The sequence below is a fragment of the Nerophis ophidion genome, linkage group LG07 (genome assembly GCF_033978795.1).
Source record: "Nerophis ophidion isolate RoL-2023_Sa linkage group LG07, RoL_Noph_v1.0, whole genome shotgun sequence".
In the NCBI taxonomy this organism is placed as follows: Eukaryota; Metazoa; Chordata; class Actinopteri; order Syngnathiformes; family Syngnathidae; genus Nerophis; species Nerophis ophidion.
In genome coordinates this window covers 16151960-16175539 of record NC_084617.1, presented here as the reverse complement: position 1 = coordinate 16175539, position 23580 = coordinate 16151960, and the positions used below count along the sequence as shown (strand labels likewise).

The window sequence follows — 23580 nt, the reverse complement described above, 5'->3', positions numbered from 1 at the left end:
GCTTTAAGTAATCAATAATTTTGCGAGTAGATAGAAGATCTTTCATCGATGGGCTCAAATATTGTTTGAAATACTACATTTTATTAGTCCAGGTGAGGCTTGAGCTCACAACAGCCCTCAAAAATGTAACTGATAAAAGCGTCCGAAGTACTCATCAATGAGGAGGTGAATAACTTAAGTGCTCCAGGTGAGGCTTGAACTCACAACCTCGGCATCACTTCGCAGGTTACTGTCTTATAAGTACCGCGCGCTAACCGATTGCGCCACTGGAGCTGGAAGATAGACAGTTTGGTTTTCAATAAGGGATACATTTGCACTCAGAAAGAAGCACGTTCATCACATTGGGGCACACATATTAAAGTTAAAGTACCAATGATTGTCTCACACACACACATTAGGTGTGGCAACATTATTCTCTGCATTTGACTCATCACCCTTGATCACCCCCTGGGAGGTGAGGGGAGCAGTGGGCAGCAGCGGTGGCTGCGCCCGGGAATCATTTTTGGTGATTTAACCCCCGATTCCAACCTTTGATATTGGTTGAAATAGTACATTTTATTGGTCCAGGTGAGGCTTGAACTCGCAACAGCCCTCACAAATACATTGGCAGCTTATTCAACAAAATGCTAACTCATCTGCTAAGAGACCTGAAATGCATTCAAGAAATCATGATAAGTGAATAACCTGTATATGTAAAGCCAAAGATGAGGGAATTTCAGGGTTTTCCGATTCAAAAATGAGAGGTAAGTCAAAACCAGTCAGATACAATGGTAACTTCCTCCAAAACCAGGATTTAATCCTTGGACAGTACTCCAAATGAGGCTCAAACTCACAACCTCAACATCTGCACCAGTGGGGCTTTTTGAGAAGGTTTCAGTAGATACTATTTTTTCAAAGATCAATCCCTTATTTCACACTGGAGCAATTCTGTTTCCAAATCAATGTTTTTGTGCGTGGATAGTCGAAAGTTGAAGAACTGTCATTAAGTTGGGGTACAAAGATTGTATTGATGATTAGTTTATGACAACATTGTCATGAGGTACCCGCATGCTAACTGATAAAAACACCTAAAGTACTGGTCATTGAGGAATTAAATGACTTAATTGCTCTAGGTGAGGTTTGAACTCACAACCTCAGCAGGTCACTGTCTTATAAGTACCGCACGCTGACCCATTGCACCACCAGAGAATGGACATAATTAGTTCGGTTTTCAATAATGCATTAAATTGCAGGCAGATAGAAGCACTTTCATCACATTGGGACACAAATGTTGGTTGAAATAGTTCATTTTATTGGTCGAGGTGAGACTTGAACTTTCAACAGCCCTCAAAAATGTATTGGCAACTTGTTAAACAAAATGCTTTAATTATGTTTTTGTGCGTGGATAGTCGAAAGGTTGAAGAACTGTCATTAAGTTGGGATACAAATATTGTGTTGATGATTAGTTTATGACAACGTTGTCATGAGGTACACGCATGCTAACTGATTAAAACACCTAAACTACTGGTCATTGAGGAAATAAATGACTTCATCATTCCAGGTGAGGTTTGAACTCACAACCTCAGCAGGTTACTGTCTTGTAAGTACTGCACGCTAAACGATTGCGCTACTAGAGCATGGACGTTATTCGCTTGGTTTTCAATAATGCATAATATTGCACGCAGATAGAAGCACTTTCATCACATTGGGGCACAAATATTGGTTGAAATAGTAAATGTTATTGGTCCAGGTGAGACTTGAACTCCCAACAGTCCTCAAAAATGTATTGGCAACTTGTTAAACAAAATGCTAACTCATGTGGTCATAGACCTGAGAGGTTTTCAAGAAATCATGACAAATGAATAACCTGAATATGTATAGCCAAAGATGAGGGAATTTCAGGGTTTTCCAATCCAAAAATGAGAGGTGAGTCAAAATCAGGCAGATACAATGGTAATTTCCTCCAAAACCAGGATTTAATCCTTGGACAGTACTCTAAATGAAGCTTTGATTGATTGATTGATTGATTGATTGATTTATTGATACTTTTATTAGTAGATTGCACAGTTCAGTACATATTCCGTACAATTGACCACTAAATAGTAACACCCGAATAAGTTTTTCAACTTGTTTAAGTCAGGGTCCACGTTAATCAATTCATGGTAAGCTCAAACTCACAACCTCACCATCTGTGTCAGTGGAGCTTTTTGAGAAGGTTTCATTTGATACTTTTTTTTTCTAGAGATCATTCCCTTATTTCAGACTGGAGCAATTCTGTTTCCCCAATCAATGTTTTTGTGCGTGGATAGTCAAAAGTTGAAGAACTGTCATTAAGTTAGGGTACAAAGATTGTGTTGATTATTAGTTTATGACAACGTTGTCATGAGGTTTACGCATGCTAACTGATCAAAATACCTAAACTACCGGTCAATGAGGAAGTAAATGACTTATTTGCTCCAGGTGAGGTTTGAACTCACAACCTCGGCATCACTCTGCAGGTTACTGTCTTATAAGTACCGCGCGCTAACCGATTGCGCCACTGGAGCTCTTACCTAGGATCTTGTGTGTTTAGTTTTAAGTAATCAATAATTTTGCAAGTAGATAGAAGATCTTTTATCGATGGGCTCAAATATTGTTTGAAATACTACATTTTATTAGTCCAGGTGAGGCTTGAACTCACAACAGCCCTCAAAAATGTAACTGATAAAAGAGTCTGAAGTACTCATCAAAGAGGAGGTGAATAACATAAATGTTCCAGGTGAGGCTTGAACTCACAACCTCGGCATCACTTCGCAGGTTACTGTCTTATAAGTACCGCGCGCTAACCGATTGCGCCACTGGGGCTGGAAGATAGACAGTTTGGTTTTCAATAAGGGATACATTTGCACTCAGAAAGAAGCACTTTCATCACATTGGGGCACACATATTAAAGTTAAAGTACCAATGATTGTCGCACACACACACATTAGGTGTGGCAACATTATTCTCAGCATTTGACCAATCACCCTTGATCACCCCCTGGGAGGTGAGGGGAGCAGTGGGCAGCAGCGGTGGCTGCGCCCGGGAATCATTTTTGGTGATTTAACCCCCGATTCCAACCTTTGATATTGGTTGAAATAATACATTTTATTGGTCCAGGTGAGGCTTGAACTCGCAACAGCCCTCACAAATACATTGGCAGCTTATTCAACAAAATGCTAACTCATCTGCTCAGAGACCTAAAATGGATTCAAGAAATCATGATAAGTGAATAACCTGTATATGTAAAGCCAAAGATGAGGGAATTTCAGGGTTTTCCGATTAAAAAAGAGAGGTAAGTCAAAACCAGTCAGATACAATGGTAACTTACTCCAAAACCAGGATTGAATCCTTGGACAGTACTCCAAATGAGGCTCAAACTCACAACCTCAACATCTGTGCCAGTGGGGCTTTTTGAGAAGGTTTCATTTGATACTTTTTTTTCTAGAGATCATTCCCTTATTTCAGACTGGAGCAATTCTGTTTCTCCAATCAGTGTTTTTGTGCGTGGATAGTTGAAAGTTGAAGAACTGTCATTAAGTTGGGGTACAAAGATTGTGTTGATTATTAGTTTATGACAACATTGTCATGAGGTACACGCATGCTTACTGACAAAAACACCTAAAGTACTGGTCATTGAGGAATTAAATGACTTCATTGCTCTAGGTGAGGTTTGAACTCACAACCTCGGCATCACTCTGCAGGTTACTGTCTTATAAGTACCGCGCGCTAACCGATTGCGCCACTGGAGCTTGAACATAAGTTGTTTGGTTTTCAATAATGGATATTTTTGCGCACAGATAGCAGAACTTTCATCACATTGGAGTGAAAATATTTGTTGAAAGAGTACATTTTATTGGTCCAGGTGAGGCTTGAACTCGCAACAGCCCTCACAAATACATTGGCAGCTTATTCAACTAAATGCTAACTCATCTGCTCAGAGACCTGAAAGGTGTTCCAGAAAGCAGTGGGTGAATAACTGGAGTATGTAAAGAATGAAATGAGAGAAGTTCAAGGTTTTCCTTTACAAAAATGAAAGAAAGGTAAGTCAAAATTGGTAATTTACTCCGAAACCAAGATTTATTCCTTGAACTCTGCTCCAGGTGAAGCCCGAACACTTTACTGATTATTCACCGACTCGTACCGCACGCTAATCGATTGCCTCACTGGACCTTATATAGACTAACTTTTTAGGTACTTTTTTAAAAAGATCATGCCAGTATTTCAGAATGGAGTAATTATTGGTTTCCCAATCAATATTTTGTATAGATACTCGAAAGTTGTCAATAAGTTGGAGTACAAATATAAACAGAAAGTCGGTGTGTCAATTACTGGTCATTGAGGAAGTGAATAAACTTAATTGCTCCAGGTGGGCCTGGACTTACAACCACAGCATCACTCTGTAGGTTAGTGTCTTTTACTGTACAGGAAGTACCACACGCTAACTGAGGGTGGTGCTTGAAATTCTGCAAATAAGTCTTTCAAATGTTTTCAAAAACTAACTAAATGAGTAAAGTAAAACAATGAAAAACTATTTCAGTTGTGTTGCTAACAAACACCCAATCAAACCCAGGTGAAAACATAAGCCCTTTGGCACAAGTAAGAAAGCTTTGCTCTGCTTTCTTTGCAGAGCAAAGCGTGGCACTTTCGTCTCGAGCGTTTTCCAGACAACAGAGCCAGCCGGTCATGTCACACCGCATAGAGGAAAATCACCCAAAAATAATTTACATTGATATACTCGATCAGTGCCAGAGCTTGGTCCGCATTGCTGGCAGTAAGTCAAACTCATTTCCAGTGAGGGTTGGACTCCGCCAAGGCTGTTCTTTGTCACCGATTCTGGTCATAACTTTTATGGACAGAATTTCAAGGCGCAGTCAAGGCGTTGAGGGGTTCCGGTTTGGTGGCCGCAGGATTAGGTCTCTGCTTTTTGCAGATGATGTGGTCCTGATGGCTTCATCTGACTGGGATCTTCAGTTCTCGCTGGATCGGTTCGCAGCCGAGTGTGAAGCGACCGGAATGAGAATCAGCACCTCCAAGTCCGAGTCCATGGTTCTCGCCCGGAAAAGGGTGGAATGCCTTCTCCGGGTTGGGGAGGAGACCCTGCCCCAAGTGGAGGAGTTCAAGTACCTAGGAGTCTTGTTCACGAGTGGGGGAAGAGTGGATCGTGAGATCGACAGGCGGATCGGTGCGGCGTCTTCAGTAACGCGGACGTTGTACCGATCCGTTGTGGTGAAGAAGGGGCTGAGCCGGAAGGCAAAGCTCTCAATTTACCGGTCGATCTACGTTCCCATCCTCACCTATGGTCATGAGCTTTGGGTCATGACCGAAAGGACAAGATCACGGGTACAAGCGGCCGAAATGAATTTCCTCCGCCGTGTGGCGGGGCTTTCCCTTAGAGATAGGGTGAGAAGCTCTGCCATCCGGGAGGAACTCAAAGTAAAGCCACTGCTCCTTCACATCCAGAGGAGCCAGATGAGGTGGTTCGGGCATCTGGTCAGGATGCCACCCGGACGCCTCCCTAGGGAGGTATTTAGGGCACGTCCAACCGGTAGGAGGCCACGGGGAAGACCCAGGACACGTTGGGAAGAATATGTCTCCCGGCTGGCCTGGGAACGCCTCGGGATCCCCCGGGAAGAGCTAGACGAAGTGGCTGGGGAGAGGGAAGTCTGGGTTTCCCTGCTTAGGCTGTTGCCCCCGCGACCCGACCTCGGATAAGCGGAAGATGATGGATGGATGGATACTCGAAAGCTACTTAATAAATTATCAATCCATCCATCAATTTCGAGCCAGCTGCACTTGAGAGGAAGGCAGTTCACCTTGGACAAGTCGCCACCTCATAAACTGTCACCTAGAAAATATATTTGAAGCCAGTGAAACCAAACATCAGTTTGGGAGGTATTGACATTAGTTAACTATTCTGACAAACAGCATTTTCCAAACTGATATAAACATGTTCACTGTGATATAAACACGTCCACTGAGGACACTTCTTCTCATAAAAGTGAGTTTGATTGTTTTAAAATGTATGTTTACATTGTCACTTAAAAGACACTCAACTGTAAGGTTTTTTTTTTTGTTTTTAAATGTACATATAAGCTTTAAGCAGTGGATGTTCCTTCACAATTGTTTGCACTTCAAAATAATTGTTTGTCATAATAAAAACGATTAAAAAATTTTAGCGCTATGTTTGTGTTCGGTTACAGTAAGTGTGATTATCCTAAATTTCCTGCCACTTCATTTTATCCACTGCGACATTTTTAAGGCTTTTTTTTTGGGACACATGCCACAATAATATCATACAGTGGCCTTAATACCGTGATAGCATCGTGCTGTGAGATTTTGATATTGTTAAATTCCAAGTTATTAATCTGCGTATGTGCATGATTAATGCGATCAATTCTTGTGAATAATCAAATGAGTTAACTTATTTTTTTTAATCTATTATTAATTTACTTATTTTAGCACTGTATAAATGCATGCAAATTCATAATTCATCAGATTTAATGAATGCTTTCTTTTGCAGTATATTTGATTAGTATTTATATTTGGAATCGGCCTGACCTAAACTTTGATGATTATCTTCGGGATTAAAACCTGGTTTTATTTTATTTGACAAGTTTTATCCTGTTAAACTTTGAGTAAATTAGATGTAGTTATTGAATATGATTAAAACAATCAATACGATGACTAATTTAGTGTTAATTTTTGAGTGTGTCCCCGGCCACTCTGTGGTGGAAAAGTTGGGCCCCGAGGTCAAAAACGTTACGAACCCCTGCTTTATGTGACAGAGAGGTAATGAGCTGCGTGCACACATTTAGATTAGTCCACAACTTTATGTTTTTTGTGTTATTTATTAGTTTAGTGGTACTCCCATATTGTCAGCTGATAATAATGAACACATCCGATTTGTGTGTCAATCACTGGTCATTGAGGAAATGAATAAAAGAAAATGCTCCAGGTGAGGCTTGAACTCACAACCTCGGCATCACTCTGCAGGTTACTGTCTTATAAGTACCGCGCGCTAACCGATTGCGCCACTGGAGCTTATGGGTTGATGTCCGTCAAAAGCCATTCTGCCAAATAAACCTGTTCCTGTTTCAGAAAGGAACAACTCAGTTTTTTCCCAATTATTCCTTTAGTTGGCATAAGACTGCAAGAAGAAGAAGTATTAAGTTGGGCCAAAAAGATTGTTTTAAAGACTACTAAACGTTAGACGTAGAGTAGGTCTTATTGTAAGAGTGCAGTATATGTACGTCAGGGGCGCTCACACTTTTTCTGCAGGCGAGCTACTTTTCAATTGGCCAAGTCGAGGAGATCTACCTCATTCCTATTTATAATTTATATTTATTTATTTATGAAAAAGACATTTTTGTTAACAAGTTAATGGTGTTTAATGATAATACAAGCATGTTTAACACACATAGATTCCTTTCTTTCATGAAGACAAGAATGTAAGTTGGTGTATTTGATTCTGATGACTTGCATTGATTGGAATTAGACAGTGATGCTGATAACGTCCGCATTTTCAAATGGAGGGAAAAAAAAGTCCTCCTTTCTGTCCAATACCACATGAAAGTGGTTGGATTTGGCATCTCATTTGTCCAACTTGCATACTCGTTTTTAAACACTTTGTTATGAGAGTAGCATATGTGTGTGGCCCTTTAATGTCTGGCAGCAGGTGAGTGACGTCAGTGACTGTGCGGGTGGGCAAGCAAGTGAGAAAGCGGTCGCTGAGGGCGGGGGAGAAATACATTGGCATCAAACTCCGTAGCTTGCCAGCTTGTGCACGCTAGCTTTCTGAGACTCTTATTTTGTTAGCACAGGCAGGATGAAACAGGTCTTTTATGGTGAAGACAGGAACTGTGCAGTCGGTCTTTAGAGTTTTGACAGTAGGTACGGAGTCTCTAGAAATAAAATGTGTTTCCCTGTGTCCGCCCTGTTAGTGATTTTTTTCTTAAATATGAGCTCGCAGCAGCCAGCGTCATCTCACAAGATCCTCGGGAGCCGAGAATGTCAAACAACTGACGAAAGTGAAGTCTTGGTATGGTTGATGATTGCTCATTTTTATGTATATTTTTTAATGCCTGGCTTGAGATCGACTGACACACCCTCCGAGATCGACCAGTCGATCGCGATCGACGTAATGCCCACCCCTGATGTACGTCGTTGCTATGGAAATCAGGCTTGGATCATCACCTCATCTACAAGGACTGCATGACAATAGATTCTCATTTTTATTCCAATGTCAGCATGAGGCACCATCCTCATGTCTCTCCCCCTTTTTTTACGATGTCACCTAACAGTCCATTTGGATAAATGAACGCGTTTCCCTTGCCAACTTCCGCTGCCGCCATCATCATGTTCAGTACAAAATAGGTAGTAATGGCTGTTCCCCTACCCCGCCATGATAATTGAGTGAGATCAGATCATGAGTAATGGGCCGATAATGGCGTAATTGGCTGAAGACTTTGGATATGCCCGTTGTCTGTTCTGAGGAGAGATATTTTCTTTAGCAACCCATCTGTCATCATCATTTTAGTGATTACTCTGCGAACTGCTGTCGTCATATTCATTACAGAGAGCCGTTGATCAGGAAATTAATTGTATTGCACAAAAGTGTGATTCATAATAACAGCTCATGACCCAACAGCGAGTAACTCAAATTAATTAGCATGATATTTTGCCTCTGATTTCTGTAGGACCAGTTTTAACATAAACCATTTGTTTACATATTCATTGCACCACTGATTTTGTTTGGGTAATAAAAAGCTTGCTCAAGATGAGGGTCAAACATTAGCATCACTCTGCATGTTACTGTCTTATACTGTAAGCAATACATGCTAACTGACTGCTCCACTGGAGCCTTCGGAAACACCGTCAGGTGCGTTTTTTCCCTGTTTTAGAGTAAACCAGTCATACATTTTTTTTTTTGCAAATATGGTAGGAAGTACGAGAACAGTCAGTCAGGTTAAAAAACTACCTGATGTTTTCCTGGTTGAATATTAGCTTGCTTTGACACTAGGGCTGGGCGATACATCGATATACACGATATATCGCGGGTTTGTGTCTGTGCGATATAAAAAATGACTATATCATTATATTCGAGTGTACGTTCTTGCTCTTTCCTGTCTCTTTTTCTCAAAGACAGCAAGCGCACTTTTTTACATACGTCACATACAACGTCATACGCCCTCGTGGAGCAGAGCGGTAGCAGCACGGGTAACGTTAGCTGCACCTAAGCGATGATCATACGGACCTTCGATCCCTCAGGCGGAGCCGTGCGACATCGTCTGTCTGTGGTTTGGCTTCAAGCGGGAATGTGTCGAACAGACAACCGTAATTTGTCAAGCGTGGGGCAAAAGCGTTGCTACAAAAAGTAGCATTACTGCTATTATGTAGCATCATTTGAAAAGTCACCTGCTAGAGAGTGAAGAGGGCTACCTCCGTATTTCAACATCTCCATTCGGTGCCACACCCACAAGATGCCGAGGCGACCATTTCCATATCAACACCGTATGAAAAAAATAGTCAACAACAGAAGGAGATAACGTCCGCAGTAGAGATGCGCGGTTTGCAGTCTCATCCGCGGAGTCTGCGGATAAACCGCGGGTCGGGCGGTTGACATGACAAAAAAATAGATTTTAATTAGATTCGGGTGGGTGGCGGTTGAACCATCCGGAAATATTTAATATACATGGTTCTGTGATCGGTATCCTTCACCATTCAAAGTGTCATTTAAGACCCGTGACATAAAGCGAAGAAGACAATAAGAGACGCTATTATTCTTCTGAATGTCTGCCGGTAGTCACCCGGATAATAAATATTAGGGCGTGCTATGAAGCCATTGGCTTTGACGCCTACTACAACACGTACGATCAGCTTGTCAGTCCAGCAACATATTGTGTGTGGCTTCCGCGGCAACACGCACACGACTGCAAGGCATACTGGGTGACACAGAGTACACAAATGGTTGTGACATAAACAATTTTAACACTCTTAGTAATATGCGCCACGCTGTGAAGCCACACCAATTAAGAACGACAAACACATTTCGGGAGAACATCCTCACAGTAAAACAACATAAACGCAACACAACAAATACCCAGAATCCTTTGTATTCATGACCCACCCCGTGCGTCGGTAAGGTGGGCGGGGCTGGGGGCGCGGGGGTGTAAAATATATTCAGGAAGTGTCACTGATACAAAGGATTATGGGTATTTGTTGTGTTGCGTTTATGTTGTGTTACTGTGAGGCTGTTCTCCCGAAATGTGTCTGTCAATCTTGTTGGGCGTGGCTCCACAGCGTGGCGCATATTAGTAAGTGTTAAAGTTGTTTATATCACAACCATCAGTGTACTCTGTATCACCCAGTATGCCTTTCAATCTAGTACGTGTAATTGCAGAAGCTGCACACAACATGTTGCCGGACCAACAATCGGTTTGTACATGTTGTTGAAGGTGTCTAAGGCAATGGCTTCACAGCACGCCCATATTCTTGTCATCAGGATTAACCCTATTGGATAGTCGCGGGAACGTTAGCGACTCCAATTGTCATCATCACTCTGTTAAATAGTTTTAAATAGTTCTGTGAGTTGTAAAGGCGGACACTCTGATGTATTTCAGCGGGCGGTTGGCGGGCGGGGACGGTCCTGATAAAATGTTGGTTCGGGTGGACGGCGGTTGGATGACGACTTTGGTGATGCGGATGATATAATTGCCTATCCGCGCATCTCTGATATATATATATATATATATATATATATATATATATATTTTTTTTTTAATATATTTTTTTGTCGTTATTATTAGATGATTTAGCGGATTCCCCAATTTTTGCTGGTGTTTTTTGTTTTGTTTGTTTTTTGTAATGTGCCTAGGGCCAATGACAAACTTGTCACACGCCACAAATGGCCCCTGTGCCGCAGTTTGGGCACCCTTGCTGTAGAAGAAAACTGTTTTTGGCCACAATAGTCTTAGTACCGTCATATATTTATTCATCATAACAATAAATGTTTTGTACATTTCAGAAAAAGATTGTTTTACAGCAGAAAGTAAATTAGCAGGTCGATGAATAAGTCAGGAGAGACAATAATGTCCACACAGTGTGACATTGCTGACAGCCATTAATATGAAAGAGTGTATAAATTACACATGTCTTTGGAGACTGAGACCAAAGTGTCTCAACATTGTGTGGTTTGGGAAAGGCAAGAAAATTAAAACAAGGATGCCTGCTTGCCAAATAGGGACGTATATTTATGTTTTCACTAAGCAGGTTAATACAGTTTTCACTTAGTGTAACTACAGTTATCTTCCATATACATATCTATGTTGTGTGCGCTAACATTCAAAAACCGAAGGAGAAGCATTTTATACGTAACTCATATGGAAACGGGGTTTGTAAAAGGAACTTTGCATTAAACCTACTCTGACAAGTACAATTTATTCAAACAGTTACCTAAATAAATATGACTGAGTAAACATAGCGCATACATAATACTGTACACTACGGCTGTGAATCTTTGGGCACCGCATGATTTAGATTTGATTCTAGGGAGTAATGATTCGATTCACTATCGATTCTCGATTAAAAATGATTCATCATTCAAAATGAATAGTTTTTGGGTGCCAGTTATTTTATTAGCTGCATTTCTTCATAAAATGGATAACAGCTCTGAAATTTTTTTAAATACGACTTAAAAGAAAACTGGTATTGTTTAACAAATTTCTACCCAAATTATTGATAAAGTCAAATACAAATAAAGCAACAAGAGACGTCTGTGGAGGTCATTTGTAAAAAAAAATAAAAAAATGTATTTTTGATTTTTTTTTTAATCGATTAAGAATCGTTACAAATCTAGCTGTCAACACTGAATATTACATCGTTGCACTTATTTTCACAGTTTATGAACTTACATTCATATTTTGTTGAAGTAATATTCAATAAATATATTTAAAAATGATTTTTGAATTATTGCTATTTTTAGAATATTTATTAAAAATCTCACGTACCCCTTGGCATACCTTCAAGTACCCCCAGGGGTACGCGTAACCCCATTTGAGAACCACTGCACTACGGCATCCAGACATCTGTAACTAATCACAACGAGCTGGGGTCGCATTGTACCAAACAAAGAGATCAGTATCACCTGAAAAAGGTACACCAGCTTGTTTGTTTTTTAACAAGTGGTTAAACTACAGAACAATGAATGCAGATTTAAATGGTGCACAATATAAAGTTGTTTATGGGTGTGTTCACTGCATTATGGATTTGTAACTGGGCCTTGTTACTACTGAAAATACTTTGAAAATGTACACTTAAATCTTACTATACTCATTTTCACCAGGTTTTAAGCAAATCAGTGACTTGCTTTTGAGTAAGTCATTTAAAAAACATTCCCGTATGACATTCTGATTACGAAATTGCATTTCCATCCAAATATTGGTGTACTTATTTAGCACATTTTATTCCTGCAAGGAAATAAAAAACTGTGATTAATCTGTTTAAAAATAAAATAATAACTTGACAGCCCTATTTTAAAGATTACCTTTCACATTTGAATCATTACGATACCAATTTCTGGTACCTGGGACTCGATACCGGTATTCAAGAGTACCACTTTTTTGGTACTTTGGTGTGTGTTGATAAATATGAATTGTTTTGACTATAAAAGCAATATTTGTATTGCAAATTGCAACATTTACAAATGTGCTGATTATGGCAACTAGTGTCCAATTTTTATATCTTGGTTTATCATCTCATAATATCATTTGCACGAATGATACTAAGTTGTGATTACAGTTGCAAGTCCAATACATTAGATGGCAGCAGTGAATAGTTTGATTTGTTTGGTTCTGGTTGCACCCTAAAAAGTGTTAATACTGTAAGTGTTGTAAATATTACATCCTAGCTGTTTAATTTGTATGTATTTGTGCATCGTGGGGTTTTTGTAATTAACAAGGTGTTAAAATTGCCACTGAAAATCGCTAATGCTAATTATGTATATTAGCATTCATAATTAGTGTTTTGAAATGTGGAGACTTACTTTACAACTTACGTTGGACTGGTTTATTTTTTTGGAGTCAATTGCTTTGTTACAGTGGTGTAGAACTCAAATACAGACTGGGCCAAAATTTTTAACTGAACAAAGCCGCGGGCCGAGGTTCAACAAATTAACCTTTTAAAAGGGACCCGGACAACTGTTGCATTGAATATTGAACAAGCAAGGCTTACATAACTTTATAGTGACATGCAAAATCCAGTTTCAAATAATAATAATAATAAAATATCAATAATTGTTGCTCAGTTTGCTACACTGATTTGCTTTAACACTGAATATGGAACAAGCAACGCTTATATAACTTAATAGTGCAAAATCAACTTTTAAAAAACAAACGAAAAAAACATTAAAAGCTTATTAAATACAATTTTAATAAAAAAAATAAATGCCTCTTTTATATTTGCAGCCTTCTGAGGTAAAAATCAACATTAACTTTTTCCACAGGCTAATAAATTTGAAAATAAATGGGGGGGGCGGGGTGGTTGTTGGTAGCGGGGGGTTTATAGAAAAGTTATTGCTGCGAGGGGTTCTGGGTATTTGTTCTGTTGTGTTTATGTTGTGTTACGGTGCGTATGTTCTCCCGAAATGTGTTTGTCATTCTTTTTTGGTGTGGGTTCACAGTGTGGCGCATATTTGTAACAGTGTTAAAGTTGTTTATACGGCCACCCTCGGTGTAACCTGTATGGCCGTTGACCAAGTATGCCTTGCATTCACATACCTGTGTGTAGAAGCCGCATATATTATGTGACTGGGCCGGCACGCTGTTTGTATGGAGGAAAAGCGGAAGTGACGACAGGTTGTAGAGGGCGCTAAAGGCAGTGCCTTTAAGGCACGCTCCCAATATTTTTGTCCGGGTGGAAATCGGGAGAATGTTTTTCGGGAGGGACAGTGAAATTCAGGAGGGTTGGCAAGTATGAGTATTAGCGGTAAATGCTGTAAATTACCGGCGGGCCAGCTCTAATGTTAATTTGATATTGCCCCAAGGGCCAAATGAAATTACACGGTGGGCCAAATTTGGCCCGCGGGCCAGAGTTTGACACCCATGCTTTGTCGATATTACAAATTACAACATTACCTAGAAGAAGTTTGGCTAAGTTCGTTCTCAGTACTGCTGGAGTGATCGCCAAGAGCCGAAGTGCGAAGAACCAGCTTAGTCGGCAATTGGCCATGACGTCACGCGCAACCCATAGTACTGTAATATGGCAATGTTGGATTTCACGTGAATCGGTGTCTGTTAGGACCGGCGGGATTCGATCAGTGCCAAAAAAAAAAGTTCCGAATTTGGAAACCGTGCCTACAGATGCAAACTGATCTTGGCAAAACGCTGAAACAGACAACCGGGAACATGCACACACCAGATGTATGTTACACACTTGTCTCTACTAATAGCAAGCCGTGTAATTAGCCCAGTTTAGCACCACTAATTGGTTTGACAAGGTCTTTTGGGTGTTGACAGAAAATGTGAAGCTAGGCCAAGGTTTGTGGCGGATAAGCAGGGTGTGAGTTCTGGATACTGGTTTGAGCACAGGTGCGTGTGGAATTACAGTTCTCACTTGTATCAGCGCTTAGTTTGCTCAGTGTGTGTTGCAATGTTTTTCCAGCATCACAGCAGGGTTTTAAGACACCATTTGAACAGAGCGTGAAGTGTGCATATATACGCTGTATGTGTGTTTGCTCATTTGTTGGTCTAACTTCAGACCATTCATCATTGCAAGACCTACAATGTCCCCCGCTCGTGACCCAGATAGCACATGTCTGCGAGCTGAGTTATGACGTTTTGTGTGTGTGATTTATGGCCATCAAAAATTGTATTTTTTTTTCGTACTTCTTTAGCAGTCAGAGCGAATTTGGTACCATCCACCACCTTTCGCCTCCTTCAGGCTCAGCAGAGTGCAGGTCAGCTCTGATTGCAAAGTCCTCTCATACAAACCTAGACCTGATTTCAGTCTTTCCACACTTTTTATGCTCGCTGCCATGGGCCAAAAATTGTCTCTCAGATGAAAAATGGTGTTTGGCTTTGTGTCTCCTAAATGCCTCGCTCTGCCTACTAATTCTCCTTTCCTTCAGTTCTACACCACTGTTGATTTTGTTGACTAAAACATTTCGCCTTCGTTACTGTCAACGATCTATTTTCCCAAGATGAAATCCGGACTTTTGATTGATTGAAACTTTTATTAGTAGATGGCACAGTTCAGTACATATTCCCTACAATTGACCACTAAATGGTAACACCAGAATAAGTTTTTCAACATGTTTGAAGGGGAACATCATCACAATTTCAGAAGGATTAAAACCAATAAAAATAAGTTCCCAGTGGCTTATTTAATTTTTCGAAGTTTTTTTCAAAATTTTACCCATCATGGAATATCCTGAAAAAAGGCTTTAAAGTGTCTGATTTTCACTATCTGTAAATCTACCCGTCCATTTTCCTGTGACGTCACATAGTGACGCAAATACAAACAACATGGCAAAAAGGACAGCAAGATATAGCAACATTAGCTCGGGTTCAGACTCGGATTTCAGCGGTTTAAGCGATTCAACAGATTACATGTGCATTGTAACGGATGGTTGGAGTGTGGAGGCAGATAGCGAAAACGAAATTGAAGAAGAAACTGAAGCTAGGCTTCACGGTGGCGGAGGGGTTAGTGTGTCTGCCTCACAATACGAAGTTCCTGCAGTCCTGGGTTCAAATCCAGGCTCGGGATCTTTCTGTGTGGGGTTTGCATGTTCTCCCCGTGAATGCGTGGGTTCCCTCCGGGTACTCCGCCTTCCTCCCACTTCCAAAAACATGCACCTGGGGATAGGTTGATTGGCAACACTAAATTGGCCCTAGTGTGTGAATGTGAGTGTGAATGTTGTCTGTCTATCTGTGTTGGCCCTGCGATGAGGTGGCGACTTGTCCAGGGTGTACCCTGCCTTCCACCCGATTGTAGCTGAGATTGGCGCCTGCGCCCCCCGCGACCCCGAAAGGGAATAAGCGGTAGAAAATGGATGGATGGAACTGAAGCTATTGAGCAAATAGTTGTTGAAGCTATTCGGCGATCGCCTTCTAACCCACGATTGCATCTTTTGACCACTGGAGCAACTTAAATCTGTCAATTGGTAGGTGTTTGTTTGGCATGAAATGTGGGTGGAGGGAAAGGCTGGATGTAATTATAGCTACAAATGTACATACAGCTAGCCTAAATAGCATGTTAGCATCGATTAGCTGGCAGTCATGCCATGACCAAATGTCTGATTAGCACATAAGTCAATAACATCAACAAAACTCACTTTTTTTACATTTTTTACTTTATCGTTGGAAATGCATCTGCTTTGAGTGTCGCAGGATATCCACGCATTCTTGCCATTTCTGCCATGCACACTCCACGTAAGACAACTTGAATCCGTCTCTGATCGTGTTGTTACACCCTCCGACAACACACCGACGAGGCTTGATGTCTCCAAGGTACGGAAAACAGTCGAAAAAACGGAAAAAAACAGAGCTGATTTGACTTGTGTGTGTAATGTGTTTGAGAAAATGGTGGATTGCTTCCCATTGTAACGTCACGGATGAAAGGTCATCGCTCCGACAGCGAACAATTGAAAGGCGTTTAAATCGTCAAATTCACCCTTTTAGAGTTTGGAAATTGGTTAAAAAACATATGGTCTTTTTTCTGCAACATCAAGGTATATATTGACGCTTACATAGGTCTGGTGATGATGTTCCCCTTTAAGTCGGGGTCCACGTTAATCAATTCATGGACGACACTAAATGAACAAATGCACGTTGACTACAACAGTGACGAAATTAACCGACAATCTAGTTACAATTAAACAAGACGAAAATGTTAACACAGACGAAATGCAATCATATTTAATTTAGTTTTTAAGTGGGTAGGACACGGCAGCACGGTGGAAGAGGGGTTAGTGCATCTTCCTCACAATACAAAGGTCCTGAGTAGACTTGAGTTCAATTCCGGGCTCGGGATCTTTCTGTGTGGAGTTTGCATGTTCTTCCTGAGACTTCATGGGTTCCCTCCGGGTACTCCGACTTAATCCCACCTCCAAAGACATGCACCTGGGGATAGGTTGATTGGCAACAGTAAATTGGCCCTAGTGTGTGAATGTGAGTGTGGATGTTGTCTGTCTGTGTTGGCCCTGTGATGAGGTGGCGACTTGTCCAGGGTGTACTCCGCCTACCGCCCGAATGCAGCTGAGATAGGCTCCAGTGACCCCCCGTGACCGTAAAACAGACAAGCGGTAGGAAATGGATGGATGGAAGTGGGTAGGACAAAGTAGCCAATCACAGTTGTATGTGGGAGAGGGGGGGTGGAAAAGCACCAAAGGTGTCCGGTCGGAACTAGCGTCTTTGTAAGGCACATTGGTTTGATTTTTCACCCAGAAAAGCAAGATTCAATACAAGACATCAATTCAATATTTCTTCTACACTGGAAAGAAAATGGAGAGAAGACAAATGAACGCACTTCACCTTTGCCGCGGAAGACAACTAAACAATTTGTAATTTTTTCGTCAAAATACTACAAATCTAAAGCGCCATCTGCATAGTAACCATCAGGACTATCTACACAATAGCAAGCAGGCCGAAGCTAATATTTCGAAATGACTCAAAATGTACCGAATTACTGTTATTAATAATGATGATAGAGCAGGAGCAAGACCGCTTACAATACTTCATTTCTGAAAATAAATACTTACTTAAAAAAACATGTCTTTGAATGTTCTTCCAAGTCAGACCTGGGAAAATTCAGGCGTTTCAATCTGGCCTGCCAGACATTCCCAAATACTTTCAAATCTTTAAAATGGAAAGTGTAGCTGCCTTTATGATGTGCAGTAATCTGCGTTTAATGGATGATATACCAGTTACTATGGTAATCTAATTAGTTACTATAGTCATCTAATTAGTTATTATGGTAATCTATGTCACAGTAGCTCAGACGAGGCACCAAGCAGTGTGGGCGGGAAGTGTTTCCACAGACGCAGAAGGAGATTTTCACAACAAAGTTCTAAAGCTTAGTTATATATAGAATAGAAGAGAAGGTACTTTATTGATCCCTGGAGGAAATTCAGCAAATATCATACATATCAGATTATAGGTGGGTTTATTGTGTATCCTTAGCGTTCATATTTCACTTTTTGTTGCCTTTCACTTGATTTTTTTTCTTTTTTCTTTGTCATGAAAAAGGGATGTTTTTGTCATGAAAAATGGAGGTTTTTGTGGTTGGTGCACTAATTGTAAGTGTATATTGTGTTTTTTATGTTGATTTAATAAAAAAAATAAAAAAATGTTTTTTTTTAATTTTTATAAAAAATTCTTCTGCGGCCCGGTGGTTGGGGACCACTGGTGTAAAGTACAATGTGTTGTGCTACTGAAGATAATTTTAAACTTTTTAGTGTGTTCTCTAGTGGTGTAAGTGGTTAGCGTGCGGTACTTAAAAAACAGTAACCTGCCGAGTTTCTGAGTTCGAATCTCACTTGGAGCGATTTAGCTTCCTGATCTTTCAGAATCAGCTTTTTAAACACACAAAGAATTTACCTTGGCAGACTGTGCTCTTGTTGTTCAATGTAAAGAATAAATTAACGCTCAACTAAAAATACAAACAAGTACTTAGACATCTAGGCTAACAATAGTGCTGTGGTGAATAGAGCAAAGCAAAAAGATGACGAGAACATGAGTCAAAGGAGAATACATCTCACACTGATATCAAAAGCAAGTTGGATTTTTTAACAAACCTACCCTACATGTTTTTGTTTTTGTTTTTTTCATGCATAGCGTACATAGTGTCAAGGATTTCCTTAAAGAGGTAATGCACTTTTTTGGAACTTTGCCTACGTATTATTCACAATCCCTATGTAAGACAAGAACACATACGTTTTTCTTGTTTTATACATTCTAAGTCGTTAAATATGGCAAGTGTCATTGCAGCTAATAGGAAAACTCTATTGCGGCCATGAATCCCTCAAAAAAACAACAAAAAACTGCCAACAATATGCCAATTGTGACCTGAATATTAACAAAGTATTAGCGATATTGTTATTATAAGCACTAACGCTGACAAACTATTTTCAGTGGCGCCATGATCACAGAGAACTAATAAGCTTATGCAGCTACATTGTTGACATATTGAGCCGGTGAGCTGCTGCATCGCCTCTGAGCTGGTGAAAGTTAATTCCACATTATAAACCATGCCTCTGAGCCTCTCACGTGAAAAGTAAAATAATGTGGCCGTGAACCGAGAAGTTGGTAAAGTTTGACATACAACTTAGACCTGACCATGACGAGAAAGACACGAATAAACGATTGCTTGCAGCACTTTTTTTTTTTTTACTTGTGGGTGGATGATGATTAAATCTTAATCAAAACAGGGAGATATGAACATCCCATCAGTCTGAATCCCACTGAGAGCAGACATCGTACAGTAAATGATTGTTTTATTATGTTTGTACTTTGTATTTCTTGCTTAGCACATAGCAATTCTGCTACATGATGCTTAGGGTTTCACTAAAGCTGCATCTGTTTAGCACTGTTTGTAAAACTTGCAGCTCATCCTCTGTATATTCAGGCTCAAAAATATACGTTTCTGGCTCATCATTTGTCCTAAAGTAGTTTTTGTTGTCTCTCATGAAGTCTTCCATGATAAGTAGTGCTTTTGTAGTTATATGAAATAGTGAATATTGTTATGCGGCTATAAAAATGAACACGCCATCTTGTGCTTGAAATTTAGGGTGTTCAAAATCCATTGTGGGAGATTTTCTATCAAAAGTCGAGGCCGTTTTTTTCATAAACATCAAAGACAATTAAAGTGTCTTGAAGACATTTCTACATCCAATTTACTCCTTTTTTGTAATTTTTATAAACAATGTTTAGTGTTTGACGAACTTGGTTTACAGTACGTTTTTTTTGTAGACATTTAATATGATTTTGAACGTCCTCTGATCATATCATACATATGAGTAGGGATCTCTTTCAGGACTCTCTAATATAACAGCCAACATCAAAAACAATTAAAGCTTCGACGAGCTAAACGTACGTATTTTTTTACATTTTAGTGTCCTAAATTAACCTAATGTATGAATTTTAAAAAACATTTACAGTTTTCAATGAGCCGGGTAAAAGGTTTGTTAAGTGTGCTTCACCCAGCTGTTGTATCTCTTGTAGCTCTTTCAACTGGTTAGCGTGTGTTAATTATGAGACAGTAATCTGCAAAGTGACGCAAAGGTTGGGAGTTTGAGCCTCAACTGCAGCAGTTAATCTTCCAGAAGTGTCTATATTACGCCAGGGACATTTTTAAAGTTCGCAGTCTAACTAACATGTTTTGGACTGGAATACTCAGAGTACACCCTCTGTATAGAAATGTTCCATCCAATTCCAGGATTCCTGAAACCGTCTTGCTCTGTGACAACTGTACTAACCTTAGGATCACTGTGCTGTCCCCTCTACTAATTAATTTATTCGTCGTTGTTTTTGAGTAACTTGGCAACATGAATAACAAGCACTGTCAGTGGGGATGACGAATGCACTAACAGCTTGTTCCAAAGGGCGGCTAGCATGCCAACACTGACACTATCACTGATCCTGGGATTATAATTCTTTGGATACCCAATGGTTCCTCGCGCCAACCACATACACACCTGCACCGCATGCTGAAGCAGCATTTAAGTCCCACTCTATTTCTCCTTTTAGTAGGACAGTTGTGCCACTGAGACCACTTGCTGGCCCTAAAACCGAGTTATACTGTGTCAGCACGCACAGAGCTGCTATGGATGAGTGGTTCGAGAATGTGGTTCGTGGCAGAAGGGCCTCCTGTTAAATTATTTAAGACTTGTTGTAATACAAGGGGTTAAAAAAATGGAGCAGATATTCCTACCATGCTGTTAATTAATGCTACAAAAATAACCGCTGTAAAAAGATATGAGATGCAGCTCCACTCCAGTCCACTAGGTAGTGATATTGGACATCATAAAGTGTAATTGTGCTTAGCTCTATCACTTATGCCTGCAACAAACAGAAAAGCCATGATTTTGATGAGCTAAAGCTGCTTTTTCTCCTGTCATAAAGCATTGTGACTTTCCTTTTCTTGTTGTTGTTTGATATTTGACGACAGGCGCTTTGAGCTTCTCTTGCTGGTTGCATAACCTCATCATCCCTCCAGCCTCTCCAAATTAGATGGATTAGATTAGATTAGATAGTACTTTATTTATTCCGTCAGGAGAGTTCCTTCAGGAAAATTACAATTTTCAGCACAATCCCATTCAAGATCAGACAAACATTACAGGGAGACAGAACAGGATCGCTGACGGGTCTGCCGGCTTCCAGCGCCCCTTACAAAAAATTACATTTGTTTACAATCAAGCATGCAATTTGTCACTGTGTGCGTTGATTTATTTCATGCCTCCGCACAAATTCCGCGTCCTATCTTGTTCTATGTGGAGAAAGTCCCAAATAGGCCTATTATTGCCGAACAAAGGGAGGATGATTGTGTCCATGTCACCTTCTATCTACCTGATGTGTGACTGTTAGGTTTCTGTGAGGATATGATGAAACACGGTGAACCCTCTGTGATGCCGACTGATTCAATATGGTTCTTTTGATTGATATCTTCAAACTTTTTCCACTGAGGGCCGCAAACTGAAATACCAAAGCATGCTGGGGCCTTTTTGACAGTTTTAATTTTCAAAATGATTCCAATATATAGATTTTTTTTAACCTTTATGGTTCTCTTCAAGTTTGGTCTCAAGGACCCGGAAGGGTCTCAGTCAGAAATATATTTTTAATTCATCAGTATTTCTTAACAATGACAGTTTAAAAAAAATAAAATCCCACTAACATTCCTGGGATCTCATTAAAGTGTTAAAATAGGTCATGCATTTTTTTTCTCAAACTTTGAACGATTAAGGATAGGATAGGATAGGTCTTTATTGTCATTGCACAAGTACAACGAAAATTTGTTTTCAGCACAGACCCGTTCAAGATTAGACTAACAAACAAACAGTGTACAGGGTTACAGAACAGGAACGCTGATGGGTCGCCACAAGGCGCCCCGTAAAAGATGGGAAAAAGGTAAACCGCTGGGGAAGGATGAGTAAAAAATACAATCTAGACTGGGCTCCTTAGAGGGCCCCGTCTGGAGTGGGAAAAAACCTCCATAGCAAAGCACATATACATATTACAACATACATCTCGAGATATCTAGCAACAGAGGGAAGGGAGTGCGGGGTCATGGTGGTAGGCCGCAGCTCTCAGGCGCTGACCATCCTTTCATCACCCCTAAGGGATTTGCGTCAAGGGCATTGAATTGGGGGGGGGGTTTATGTACGTGTGTGGCGTATATTTTTGTGGATGCATGTTTGTGTGTAAGCCTGCAGTATGTCTCTGTTCCGCCGCCTTGATGTCGTGCAGTCGCTAGTCCAAAGTCAACAACAACAGGTGTGTGTCAATGAGAGACAACAAGGGAGTTTGTTGTGTCTTCGCCGCACTGTCCTTCGGGAGGGTCTCGAAGCCAGGGAAACATTCCAAGTTAGAATTTTTTGTATACGAGTGAAAATAAAGTTTGCTTTTCACTTTAAATTGTCTATGACTGGACCAGTCCGATGTGGTCCAAAATCACAAGTGTCCACAGTTCTTCCCGCACCCTCTAATCATTTGTGGCAGCTTTGGGGTACTTTGAAGACTTTCAGCAACTTCCAATTTGTCGTCTAACCAGAGCAACACTTACTCCAATCAGCAGATGTCCTGTTGTCATAATTTCGAATAGGTAGATATCTTCACATCCTCGACAGAAAAGGGTCACAAGGCACGCGGCACTACTTCTTCTCCCAAGAGTCCGCGGTGTGTCCAGCAACAACCGCTCCGTCACGACAAGCAGGTTCCCCCACACCCAAGATCTTGTCAATTTTGTTGAGGCCAGTTAAATGTCAATCAATCAATCAATCAATCAATGTTTATTTATATAGCCTCAAATCACAAATGTCTCAAAGGACTGCACAAATCATTACGACTACAACATCCTCGGAAGAACCCACAAAATAGTTCCAATGTTGATTTGGAGAGCAGTTCAAAAAGAGCCAACAAAAAGGTTAAGACAAGACAAAACAAAGAAGCAAGAAGAGAGATAAGGGAGAGGAAAGGGGAGCGTCCGCCCTCGATGAGTGCCAGAGAGAAAAGGGTCATAGATCAGGGGTGTCCAACTAGTTTTCACTGAGGGCCACATCGCAGTTATGGCCGCGTGTAACCATGAATAAATAATGAATAAAAATGTATAGGGATTCAACTCATGATGTTTTTATTTTTAACATTTCTAACATGGGGATAGGTCAAATTCAGAGGATAATTTCACCACACCTAGTGTGTGAGTGACTATCGTTGGGACTTTAACTTTTAATATTAAAGTTTAAAAGATATGCAATACATGTTTTTTTTTTTCAGTCAAAATGTAAAGCATACACTTAGTAAGAAAAAAATATTGACATATATTATTTAATGGCCAATCTGGTCCTGGGCCTTGACTTTGACGCCTGTGCTTTTA

At 40.4% G+C, this 23580-nt stretch overlaps 1 protein-coding gene and 5 non-coding genes across 6 annotated transcripts in view; 1 reads left to right on the top strand and 5 right to left on the bottom strand.

The window, feature by feature from the left end:
* znf385c (zinc finger protein 385C) overlaps positions 1-23580 on the top strand; it is a 393452-nt gene that overhangs the window by 72317 nt on the left and 297555 nt on the right. The window lies entirely within an intron of this gene.
* trnai-uau (transfer RNA isoleucine (anticodon UAU)) lies at positions 180-273 on the bottom strand. The gene is made up of 2 exons: positions 236-273; positions 180-215 (listed from the first exon to the last, which is right to left on the bottom strand). It is a non-coding gene; the product is annotated as a tRNA-Ile (tRNA).
* Positions 2432-2525, bottom strand: trnai-uau (transfer RNA isoleucine (anticodon UAU)). The gene is made up of 2 exons: positions 2488-2525; positions 2432-2467 (listed from the first exon to the last, which is right to left on the bottom strand). It is a non-coding gene; the product is annotated as a tRNA-Ile (tRNA).
* trnai-uau (transfer RNA isoleucine (anticodon UAU)) lies at positions 2730-2823 on the bottom strand. The gene is made up of 2 exons: positions 2786-2823; positions 2730-2765 (listed from the first exon to the last, which is right to left on the bottom strand). It is a non-coding gene; the product is annotated as a tRNA-Ile (tRNA).
* trnai-uau (transfer RNA isoleucine (anticodon UAU)) lies at positions 3656-3749 on the bottom strand. The gene is made up of 2 exons: positions 3712-3749; positions 3656-3691 (listed from the first exon to the last, which is right to left on the bottom strand). It is a non-coding gene; the product is annotated as a tRNA-Ile (tRNA).
* trnai-uau (transfer RNA isoleucine (anticodon UAU)) lies at positions 6948-7041 on the bottom strand. Its single transcript has 2 exons — positions 7004-7041; positions 6948-6983 (listed from the first exon to the last, which is right to left on the bottom strand). It is a non-coding gene; the product is annotated as a tRNA-Ile (tRNA).